We start from the raw sequence: 12,550 nt of genomic DNA on the forward strand, positions 1-12,550 counted from the left end.
ATCGTGCGATAAAGCCATGTTATAAGATTTTTTCCCTCCCTAATGGTGCGTTTATGATTTCAGTAAAGTCGATGAAAAGAAATACCACCAGCCCCGGAAGGCAAGGCGTAATGTGCGCACCGTGCGGGGACGGGGCCATTCACGCGATGCGAGGGAGAGTGAACCCCAAAATACCGCCTTATCTCGATTCGCACCCCCGCCCACTTTAGAAGATCGGAGGAAGCCCCAATTTTAGCCCCGCACCCCCGGTCCTTCCTCGGCACACTTCGGCCCAAGAGATGAGATAGGCCATTCTTCTATCGACTCGCTTAGGCCGCCGCTTGCCGGCCAGGATGTGGGCCACGGTAACGGTCGGAGAAAAGAGTTAATTCTTCGTAGTTTGACCACATGAGTTTAGGGGCGCTCCGGAGACGTTAATTCTCCAGCACCTCGTTCGTTCGACAACCAGCGCTCCTTCACGATTTTTCGGGACCCCTGTGTGTGACGGATCATCGATTCTCTAGGTCGCCCCGTAGTCCCGGGTTCCCAATACTCGGGTTAGGGGTGATTCCGGCTCGGACAATAAGATGGCCGTACCGCGATGTAGTCAATGCAGTGAAGTTACGAGGACCGTGCCGCTTGGGTTTGGATGTTTGCTATGTCTGTGGCCAGCCAGGTCATATTATGAGAGAGTGCCCATTTCGAGGCGATAGGGCGGTTCGGCCCCACGGATCCGCCCGGTTCTTCGTCATCCAGCGCGCGCCCTTCGGCAAGACTCCCGTACGCCAGCAGTCGGGGTAGGAAGGGTGAGGATAGCACTTAGTTCGAGTGGATCCCAGCGTCATACTTATGCATTAGCTGGGCGACAGGATTTTGAGTATCCCTCCGATATTAACCCAGGTATATTTTCATTAACCCCTTATGGTATGTGTGTACCACCGATTCGGTCCTACGTCGTCATATATTACTCGGTATGATGATTGTGTCGAGGTGAAAATCCGAGCCAACCCAACAATTTGAGGTGATAATATTTGTTAGTGACCAAGTGATAGCTAGAATCGTGATTTACAAGTAAGTTGATTGGAAGTTTGTGTCATATAATAATATGTGTATGAATATATATATAATGGAATCCTAGACCGAGTGTGCAGGCAAAACCCTTAAAGGGGGGAAGTAAGTAAAGAGAACACAAGTATTGAGATTGAACGAAAGACCCTAAGATGTAACAAATAGATGAAATGAACGACGATAGCAATGATGTTAAAGATGCCTATGATCTTATATGTATAGGTGCTTATGTATTACACTGGACCTTCGTGGTCGGGTATGTTATGTAAACGCTATGTATGTGAAATCAATATGAGTACGAATATGCTAAGCATATGTAATATATGTGATATGTATATGATACGAATACGAGTACAAATAGACTACGGATATGGAAATGCTATGAAAACGAATATGTAAACGAACGCGAGAATGAATGGAAATACGACTACGAATACGAATATGTATACGGATATGGATACGTATATGTATACGTCAAACCGCGCACAAATCACCCAAGAATGATTATGTGACTTGCAAGTAATTTTTACGTCGCCAATGAAACCAAGTGGGATAGATTTCGACGAGAGTTGGAGCTTTAAATGAAAAATTGGGTATTCTTAGAAGTGTCGCCAACGAAGAGCGTTATGAGATTGTGCGCAAAGTAGGCAAAGTGGTTGATGAATTAGACCTACCTCTTAATTTGGAGTCGGTTCACTCAGTTTTCGTGTCTCGATGCTTCGTAAACGTTGGAGATCCTACTAGGATCGTGCCGTAAATGAAGTTCAAATAACGGTAAAAGTTGACTCTACGGGAGAAGTACCCATTGCCATATTAGATAGGCAAGTACGGAGGCTTCAAAATAAAGAAGTGGTCTCGCTGAGGTCTTGTGGCAAGATAACAACCGAGAAGAAATGACTTGGGAGGCGGAAGAGAAAATGAAATCTATATGTCGGGGCCGTTTAATTCATCCCCGGAAGAAATTCAAAATGAGACGTTAAGATTATGAGGTATGTATGTTTTCTTTTTATGCGTATAGGTCGTGTGTGGCCAATTTATATTGCTATTAAGTTGTGGCCCTGTGAGGTAATGTTATAATGGGTTGTTGTGACAGGATGGTAGCGCCATATTATAGGGGAAACTCTGGCGAAAGTTTTATAGAATTTTCGATGACTTAACATTCGAGGACGAATGTTCTTAAGGGGGGAAGGATGTTACACCTCAGAAATTTTTTCCGTTGATGCACAGTGAATAGGCGAAGGAAGAGCACGAAGTATATGGTGTTTCAATAAGTAAGGAATAACATTTGATGATTCTAAATAATATTTCAAAGACATTTGAAGTAGGAGATGAAAGTTGTTAAGGAAAGTAAGGTATATGTCATGTGTCGGCAAGATTTACGAGTATCGAATCAATGATGACTTAATGAAGTTTTGGAGAAGAGTTATAACATCCCTTGGATTTCTAATGAAGTTTTAAATAAGTTTTAACAAGGTTCCATAAGGATTTAAGAACAAACAAATAAAGGAATTGAGAGTGTGGGAACTTTGGTAAAACTTGGCAAAATTTTCGGACAAAATTTTGGTCCCAATTGGTGGGGACATATCTCCTATAATATGAGGAGTTTTGGTGTGTTTATTTTTACCAAATTGAAGTTCATCGAGTCTAGTTTCCAACTCAACAAACCGCTCATCAATGTGACGTCTGAGTAAAATGTTATGGCCATTCTACGACAGACTGTCTGAGCAGAGAAATCCTACGGACCATTTGACGCCCCGTAGAATTTTTGACGGCCCGTAGGAAATTATACGGTCCGTCAAATTGACCCAGCCCAGCGTCAAATGGTCACAGTGACTCATTTTTTGACTGGGCAGTTCTACGGACCATTTTGACGGTCCGTAGGAATTTATACGGCCCGTCAAAATGGGCGTAGAATTGCCCACGGGATCAGATTTTTAAGTCATTAAAAGGAGACCCACGTTCAATTATTTCATTTCATTCTCATTCCACACAAAGTCAAGAACTCTCTAGAATATTCTCCACTCTTCACACACAAGAAATCAAAGGAAATCAAAGATCAATACCAAGAAATCAAGTGAATCAAGTGTAAGAAATTCATCAAAGTTCATCTAAGTCAAGAAATCCCAAGATAAGTGAACAAGGGTTTTTGTGTAAGGAGAGTATTACCACTCAAAGTTTATTCCTACACCATCTAAGGTGAGTTTCATGATCTTTTAACATTATTTGAAGTATTGAAAAGTTGAAATACTTGGATTTTACTAGAACATAGAAAATGGGTCATAAATGTGGGAATAGTGCTAGTGTTGAGTAGTAGTTTTGAATGCATCATGAAAATGGATATGTTCATGGTTGTAGGTAGATTGTGAATGACATTTAGAACATGGAATGAGCATTATACATGGAAGAATATAATAGTAAATTATGACAATGATTATGGGGAAATTGAAGTGAAATTGTGAAATGTGGATAATGTAGATAAATGATGGTTGTTATTTATGATATTATGAATGATATTATGGATGTTTGGGAGTTGATATGGAATATGGGGGAATTCATATAAACAAAGGAAATGCGCTCAATTTTCTCTAGCTTTAGTAAGCCCGTTCATATAATTGTGTAGCTAATGCCGATACGAATTCTCTTGAAGGTAAAACGCGTGCATTAAAGGAGAACGAGCAAGCAATAGAATAGTTAAACGCCAAAGGTATGTGAGGCTAAACCTTTCTTTCTAAGGCATGAATCTTATGGCATGAATTTCCTCCTTCTTTATGAATTTCCCATCTTAAAGAAAACTATGAGTCCTTGTCCATGGATAGTCATACGAGAGTAGAGATACACGATACGAGTACGACAATGATGATGATAGGCTTAAATCTAAAGAATTTATAGTCCACGATATAATGTTTCTACGAGGCTAATGACCTTCATACGATTTCTTGCTATTATTCATTGTTGCTAGGCCCATCTTATGATGTTAGTCTCTTTCCCTTCAAGGCATGATTTTCCTCCTCCTCCCCGAACCTCCTAAATTTCGAGGAACTAAGAGCCTACGTTTATGAATAGCCATACGAGAGAAAAATAAGAGATATAATGAGCACGATAGTAATGACGATGAGTCTATGACTATAAAGAGTTACACATGTAAAGATAAGGAAGAGAGATAAGGCACCGGTATGATAATTGATGATGATGAATTAATCTAAAGAGTCCTAAAGTGAGAAATGACACCCACGAAGTCAATGATTCTAAGTATGGTTCCATTGGTGCTTTTTTTTTATGTACACTCACCTTAAAAATGTTAGTCCCTTCAAGGTGAGATACGATGATCCGATTACTCCATAATGTAAGCGGGGTTCCACGACCTTACGTCACCCCGACATGACTATAGATGCCTATGAGTTCCAATGTATCTTTGTAATGGTATATGTATATATATGTATGCAATGATACTAAATTATGATAAAGCTATAATACGCCTATAAGTTAACTAATAATCATAAGTCTATAATATGTATGATGACGAGATTATGACGTGAATGATGATGAATGTATGATGTGTGTGATGATGTGATTCCACCAGGTGCCTAATTGGCCGGACACGACCAACACTAGTGGGGTCTGCGTGCGACTACACCGTGCCTAGAAGGCGGACATGACCACCACTAGTGGGCTGCACATGAGGGTTGTTACTATGATTCCACCGCGCCTAGAAGGCCGGACACGATCACCACCGGTGGGCTGCGTGCGACTACACCGTGCCTAGAGGCGGACATGACCATCAGCGGTGGGTGCATATGATGGGTACCCGGAGGACGCGGACTAACGATGATGATGTATGTATGATATGATGATGCATGTATGATATGACGATGTATGTATGATATGATGATGCATGTATGATATGACGATGTATGTATGATATGAGGATGCATGTATGATATGACGATGTATGTATGATGTGATAATGTATGTACGATATGATGAGGTATGTATGATAAGACGAGGTACACGCTATGGTAGCTTATATGATATGTTATGTATAATATATGTATAAAATGTATCCAGTCGAAGGTTATGTCCTCGTCCTGTGCCATTATGACTTCCCCATTATATTCTTTTCATTCATGCCTTACATACTCAGTACAATATTTGTACTGACGTCCTTTCCTTTGGACGCTGTGTTCGTACCCCACGGGTGGACGGAGAGACGGTGCGGTCCGTAGGAGCTATCGATAGATTTACAGAGCCTCCTTTATTCGGAGGTGCTATTTTGAAAGCAGTATTTTGTGTACATATATTTTGGGCACTACGGGGTCCTGTCCCGTCCATATGTTTAGTATTCTAGTAGAGGCTCGTAGATACGTATGTGTGGGTAGTATGATCTCACAGTCCTTATGTATATGCATGTATATATATATATATATTATTTTGATAGTCGAAGGGCTTACGTTTATAAAAGTAAATATGTTTCAGATGATGATAGTTTTCTATGATTATGGATATTTATTATGAATGAGAGCAGATAAGTAACAGAATGAGCGGTGTTCGGTGGTTAGCCCTGGATACCTGTCGTGGCCCGTAGTCGGGTCGTGACACCAATCCCATCTACATGGGATAACTTATCCTCCTACCAAACGACCCCTAAATCTTGAACTGATGGTTATCCTGTACTTGTAGTCCTGGGACATGCATAAGCAAAGTGACCTTGCTCTCCGCAAGTAAAACATCTTGAAGTACCCTTAATGCACCTACCTGGATATTTTTCCTACAAGAAGAACAACAAGGAGAACTAGTTGGGGAAGTGTCACGCCTCTATTGCTGTAGTTTCCCCTGGCTGAGGACTAAGTGAATATTAAGACTGATATAGTGGGCATGACTGAGATGGTCTAGATGACCTCTTGCCTGAACAAGCTCCTACATTGAGCTACACTAAATTCCTATGCCATACGAGACTTTTTGCTCTCTCGCTCAATCTTTTCCTCCAAATAAGCCTCCCGGCGCATAACAATGTCCAAAATATCTGGATAAGAGGATCTCCACACCTTTGTAGCTAGAAAGGCACAACCAGGCACTGCTAAATCATCTACAAACCTCTTAACTCGCTCCTCCTAAGAAGTAAGTAACTCATCTGCATAACAAGAACCTAGTGAACTCAGTATCATACTGTGCCATGGACATGTCTCATTGATGGAGCTGCTCAAACTATTGGAGCATAACATCGTGCTTGCTAGGAAGAAGAAACATGTCCATTAATAGTGTCAAAAGCTGAGTTCAAGTAAGTGGGGGTGAATCTGCAAGCCTGTTACGGATGAAAGTACTGCACCAAAACTCTACCAATCCAGAAAGTTGAAGCACTATGAAGTCAATCCCATAAGTGTGTAACATACCTGAATCGTCATAATCTTCTCACATCTTTCAATAAACCTCTGCGGACCCATTGAGCTCGATGAAAATCAAACTTTGGTGGTCCAAAACTCAAAAAGGCCTTGAGCTTATAAGTAGCACTGGCTCTTCTACTTGTGGTTAGAGCTGCACCCTTTAGTGACCTGCTAGTTGAGCTACCCCCACTATTAGTTGTGGAGCTAATACTGGTTGTGGTGGTGGTGTCTGAAGACGTTGTAAAACCTATTGCACTAGCGTGTAAGTAGTTGGAGTTTGTCCGCCCGCGCGCTGCCTTCTGAGTCTGAGATACCAATTTCATATAATTAATAGCTCATTATTTCTATTCTAGCCGTTACCAATTTATGACCATTGTGTAGTCATTATAACATTCTTATCAAACATCACCTATATATACATCTTCTTTTCTCTTGTGTTCAACATTTCTTTCTGAGGGATACACCATAACCATAACAAAAAGTACTTTCTTCTCTTTGCTATCTTTGTTGGGTTATTTACTCTTTGATAAGATAAATTTTTGTTAGATTCTGACTCTTACTTTTTATATTAGAAGAGCTTGTTGACTCTTGAGGGCTACACCGTTATCGGTGAAATATCCTTAAGGACAGTGTCATTGATATGCCTCAAGCTTTGAGAATTTTAAGTATTTTATGTGAGATTTCCAACAATTTTCAACAATGTATGTTGAATTTGTAGTTTTTTATAGTACATATACACAAGTTGGTTGACTTCAAAATTTTATTGGAGAACTTAGGTCGTTGACTAGATTCAGAGACCCACTGTGATATACGGTAACAACGCTGCTGTTATACCCCATTTAAACGGGCTAATTTAGAGTACAACATATTGGAGATTCCTAAATTGCTTATCTTAAGGAGTCGCCACCTAATTGATTTTATGGTGAATTAGGGCACCTATTTTATTAACTAAGATAAAAGCAAACTAAACCTCCGTTAATGGTCTGCTTAATTTTAATTCTAGGTAAGGGTTCTAGATTATCCTAAAGGGAAGGGGTTAGGCATCCTTTAGAATCCGCTAACTACGGTTTACCGGCCAAACTTAGGTTAATTAATTAAGGCTAAAGACGCAAATATAATATTTAAAATTTCAGAAAAACAGTTTGTTAGTACTAATAAGGTTTTAAAAGAAAATGTAATAATGACGTTTAAAATAATACTTATAAATATTATTAAGGCTTTAGATGAAAATGCTATTTAGAATAAAACTCATAGAGAAAATAATCAAGGAGACCGCAAATGCCTTTTTTGGAAATAAACTTACGAGTACTGCTAAAGCTTTAAATATAATGCTATATTAGAATGCGGTTTATAAATACTGTTAGACTTTGTAAATGACTTCAAATAAAACGCTATTTAAAATGGGACTAATAATCTGCATAGAAGGAGATTTTAGAATGCTATTTGAAATAAAGTTTATAAATGTCGCTAATAGTTTAAGCGAAGTAAAATAATGCTATTCAAAATAAGATTTACAAAATACGATAATTTATATATAAGTAGAGGAAAATGCAGTTTTGTGCAAGGTTTGAAACAAACTGAACGATGAGGTATTAATTGATTTTGCATTTTAGAAGTACAAATGAAATACAAAATAGCTTACGAGTTTTCTTTATCCTTTTGCTATCTTTTGTTAACTATGCTTAATTGAGACTAAATCAACCTACAATGCTTAAATTCATAATATTTTATGTCCATGATACGGTAAATCTCCTAGGCGATAAAGAAATGGAAATAATTCTCTAGTTCAAGGCACATGTTCTTATTATTGGAAATTAATGATTCTAGCAATAGTAAATATTATGAATGATGTAAATAATTTTATGATAAATATTAAAGATAATGTAAATAGTTTAAGATAGATATTATAGATAACGTAAATAAATAAATAAGCAAATCAAGCCTACGGAGTTAACTAATAGTTTCCCCCCTCTTAATTACCTATTATACTAAATTAACCCACTAATTTATTAGAATTCCTCTAAGTTAAGAAATCAAGAACTAAAAAAAGGTTAGTTGCATGATACAAATTAAGGCACAAAATAGAATGAAGGAACACATATAATTAAATGGACTGAGCCCATTTTTTCGGACTGCTACTGTATGGGCTTTGGCCCAGAAAAATTTTCTGCTGCTGCTTTTTTTGGTTATTTGGCCCAAAACTTGATTTTCTTTTATTCCCTTGGCTGTGGACTGATCTGGACAGAGGAGGAGTAACATTTCTGTTGGGCCTTGGCCCAACACCGAATGCGGAAGACGAGTCTCTCGGACTCGTATGCGAAGGTCATGCATAAAAATGAAAGGAGACGGATTAGTATCTACTCAACAAAGGATCAAACATATATAAAATATAAACTTAAGACACTTCAATAGATTATGTATACATGTGGTATATTCAAGTATATCCTTTGTATATATAAACAAAAATCAGTACATAGATTCAGAGAAAGGTGTAGATACTTGACATTTTAAGGCTATATTCGAAGGTATAGAAACAACACCAAAAGAAGGAGAAGAGGAAATGCAACATGGTATACATAAAAGTAGAAATCAAAAGCCGATAGACCATTAATACATTGTTTGAAAAATTAAGGAATTTCATGTCATTTTACCCTTCAGGGGAGTGACTTAATATGCAGCATACATGGAACCCTACTTATTTTAAACTCAGAGGGTCCCATGAGGCATGAAATCCGTGGGACCCGAACCCCAAGTGACAGCCTCACAACCTTCCTTTATTACTTAAGCATATGCTGCAAGTTCTTAACAAGGTTTACATTAAGTGTAGATGCACAAACAAACAACAGACAAGGTCACAGGTGCAAGATCACATGAGTTTAGTTATGATAAGAAACCTCAGACAAAGCTGAATCAAAATATGAACAGGACAGAGATGCAAGCAAGACAAATAGGCACACCAAGTGGTTCATTTTCAGTGACATTCTCGTATAAAGAGTAGAGTAAATATATTCCATGTAAAAGATCAATAAACCAAAAGCATTCTAAGTGCATACTGCATTCCTGAGAAGAAAACAACTTTACGGATTCATATGATGCTTCAGGGATAACAAATGTGCAGAAATGAGGGAGACAGGTTCAGATACATCAAAGAGTGAGAATTCTTATATGCAACTAACATTCTAAGATTAATCAGTCAATATTGAACCTTAAGGAACCTATACCAGACTTAGCATATTAATTTAGAACTATTATGCACATAATACCGCTTATAATTGGCTAACAGAAAGACATATATTGGACACACTAGCTAAACATGTAGGGATTTACATTATACAACTTAGAAGTCAGGCATTTGATTCAATTAAGCCACATTCAGGTAGGAGCTCATGTCCAGAGGATTCAAACAACACAAACAAAGGTGGATATTTCCAATATAGCTAGGGGGACTTAGAAAACAAGCTCGTGACTTAGTCCAACATGATAAACTCATTTCTTGATTTTCAGTTGACCTTAACAACATGTTCTAGTCAAATGATGAACTATATACCATGTTTCAAACTAAGTTCCATGACTTGAAAGGCAGATAAAGCTTAAGTCAAACTGATGCCAGCAACTAAGACAGCATACGAAAGCAGTCATGCTTATACTAAGCTACTATGTAAGAGACTTCAACTGAAACAACATTCACGGCCATACTAAGCTATCATGTCAAACAAAAGCTTAGCTAGGAAGCATCTAAATGGGAGCATACATAATTGAACTGCACTTTCGTAACTACAAGATCTCATCTAAACTTGCACATAATGGACCCAAACTGACACGCAGATAGCATACAAAGGCATGATTAAGCAAACTACAGGCTAGCTAATACATACGGTTGATTATTTATTAAACAAACAGACCATGCTCAAGCAGCTATAGGTTAAATAACTTATGGCTAATCAGAATAAGACATGAATGAGCCACTACAGACTAACTAATCCTAGAAACAACTACGCACATAAGCATGATTAGCAAAATACCAATCTGAACTAACATATGACATATAAGTCATGTAACCTATATCTAGCACATGACTAATCCAAATTGCATATAGAAGCTAAACAATCATATAAACGAACTAGAACAGGATTAATTTAAGATTAAACAAGCATCATGCAACTAGAACACTACAAACAGGAACTAACTGACAAATAACCAACTAACTAAAAAAAATCACATAAACAGTAATAAAACACTTAAATGACTACTAAAAAAAAACTAAAAAGGAGGCAAATCACCTGCTTCGGGTGCAGCGAAGTGAGGCGTTGAATCTCCGATATACCTCGAAACTCAAATTCGTGCAGACTCGGACTCAAACGAACACTCAAAATCAAAAATAGAACAGGATTTAGCCTTTTAGACGATATTGAAAGAAATTATCAATTAATATTTTAAGGGAATTTAAGCAGCCAAAGAAAGCTCATGTTTTGGGGGTTTCAAACTTGATTTTTGGAGGGAATCTTACGGCTAAAAAAAAGCTTAATATTGGAATTCCAGTCCCTCTAAAAACGATTCACACGATTATTTAGGAGGAAACTCTAGGGTTTCGCTAGGTTTTTCTAAAATGGGCGGGATCTTTGGTCAACGATTTCAAATCAACATGCTAAGGTACTTCGCTGTCGTCGATCAGAAACCCAGAAAAAGAAGACAAAATCCATTAAACATGTGTACTCGAAAATGAAAAGGAACCAATAAGAAAAGGTTTCAACTTCACAAACGAACGAAATCCATAAAAATGTTTCGCATCGACAATAAACGGGAAGAAAAAGACGACTTACACATGGTTGAACAACGACGGGAAAGGACGAGCATTAACTCCCTTTCCCCAAAATGTCCATGTGCAAGGCTCGTCGGGAACGAAAGAGCACTGCAGATTCGCCATTTTTGGCTGAGGAGAAAGAGAGAGATGAAGGAAAAGAGGGAAAGAAGAAAGAGGCGGATCAGAAGTTTTAGGGTTAGATTAATGAAAAAGCAGAATTGGGCCGGGTCAGACGCGGTTTGGTGGGCTGGGTCGTTTTTTAGATAATGGGCTGGGTATTAAAATGGGCTGGTTTTAATGAATTGACTTTTAGCCCAAATGGTTTTAGGATTTAAATATGGACTGCATTAATATAAAATATGTAATTATTGATGCTTTAGATAAAAATGAAAATTATATTACGTCGCAATAGCCGTGCGATATTTTGCAAGTCCACCGTAAATAAACGTTATTATTTAATTATGCGAAGGTAAATGCGATGCGTGTGCATAAGATAGCAAAATGCTGAATTGATAAAAATGCGAATAACAATAATACTGGTAGCAATAATAAACAAAATAGTAGTAATAATAATAATAATAATAATAATAATAATAATAATAATAATAATAATAATAATAATAATAATAATAGTGGTGATAATAAAATAGAAGATAATACCAATAGTGACTACAACAGGATAATAAAATGTCAGTATTAATAAAAGTTAATAATTATGGTAAAATACAAATAATTATTTTAAAATCGCCAAAAATATTATGAGCATAAATAGATATTATGGGGATGACGGGACAAAATTGGGTGTCAACAACTTGTCCCTCTTTGCCCGGTAATGATGAAAGAATTTTCGGGCAAAGACGTTGACTCGGTAACTTTATTTTGTCGGCTAAAGGATTTTGGAGAACTAAGGGTAAGAGATGTGAAAGGATTGCGAAGGTTATGGCCGAACTGCGGTCTCCGAGTTGCCTACATATCCGGGCCGCACGAGAATCGGAGCCGCGTGTAGTTCCGGGATAACTACGACACCTATGAAAGACGAATCCCGATTGGTGCGAATCTTCGCAAAATATTGTCCCAGTATCGAATTATGGAGACACTGGGTATTATGATAGAGTGTTATAGCCCGTACTTTGTACGTTTGAATATTCCAAGTCAATGACGGGACGTTAGACGAGGTTATATTTTACGGTCTTGTTTGGATGCGTAAGTCGCTTATAATATTATCGACATGGGAGATTAGGGGCAAATTTGGAATTTGAAAATTTCTATTAATTCATGATTTAGGGAGAAACCATTGTGGGTGGGCCCCACTTTCGGCCCTTTT

This window comes from Lycium ferocissimum, chromosome 5 (assembly GCF_029784015.1).
Source record: "Lycium ferocissimum isolate CSIRO_LF1 chromosome 5, AGI_CSIRO_Lferr_CH_V1, whole genome shotgun sequence".
In the NCBI taxonomy this organism is placed as follows: domain Eukaryota; kingdom Viridiplantae; phylum Streptophyta; class Magnoliopsida; order Solanales; family Solanaceae; genus Lycium; species Lycium ferocissimum.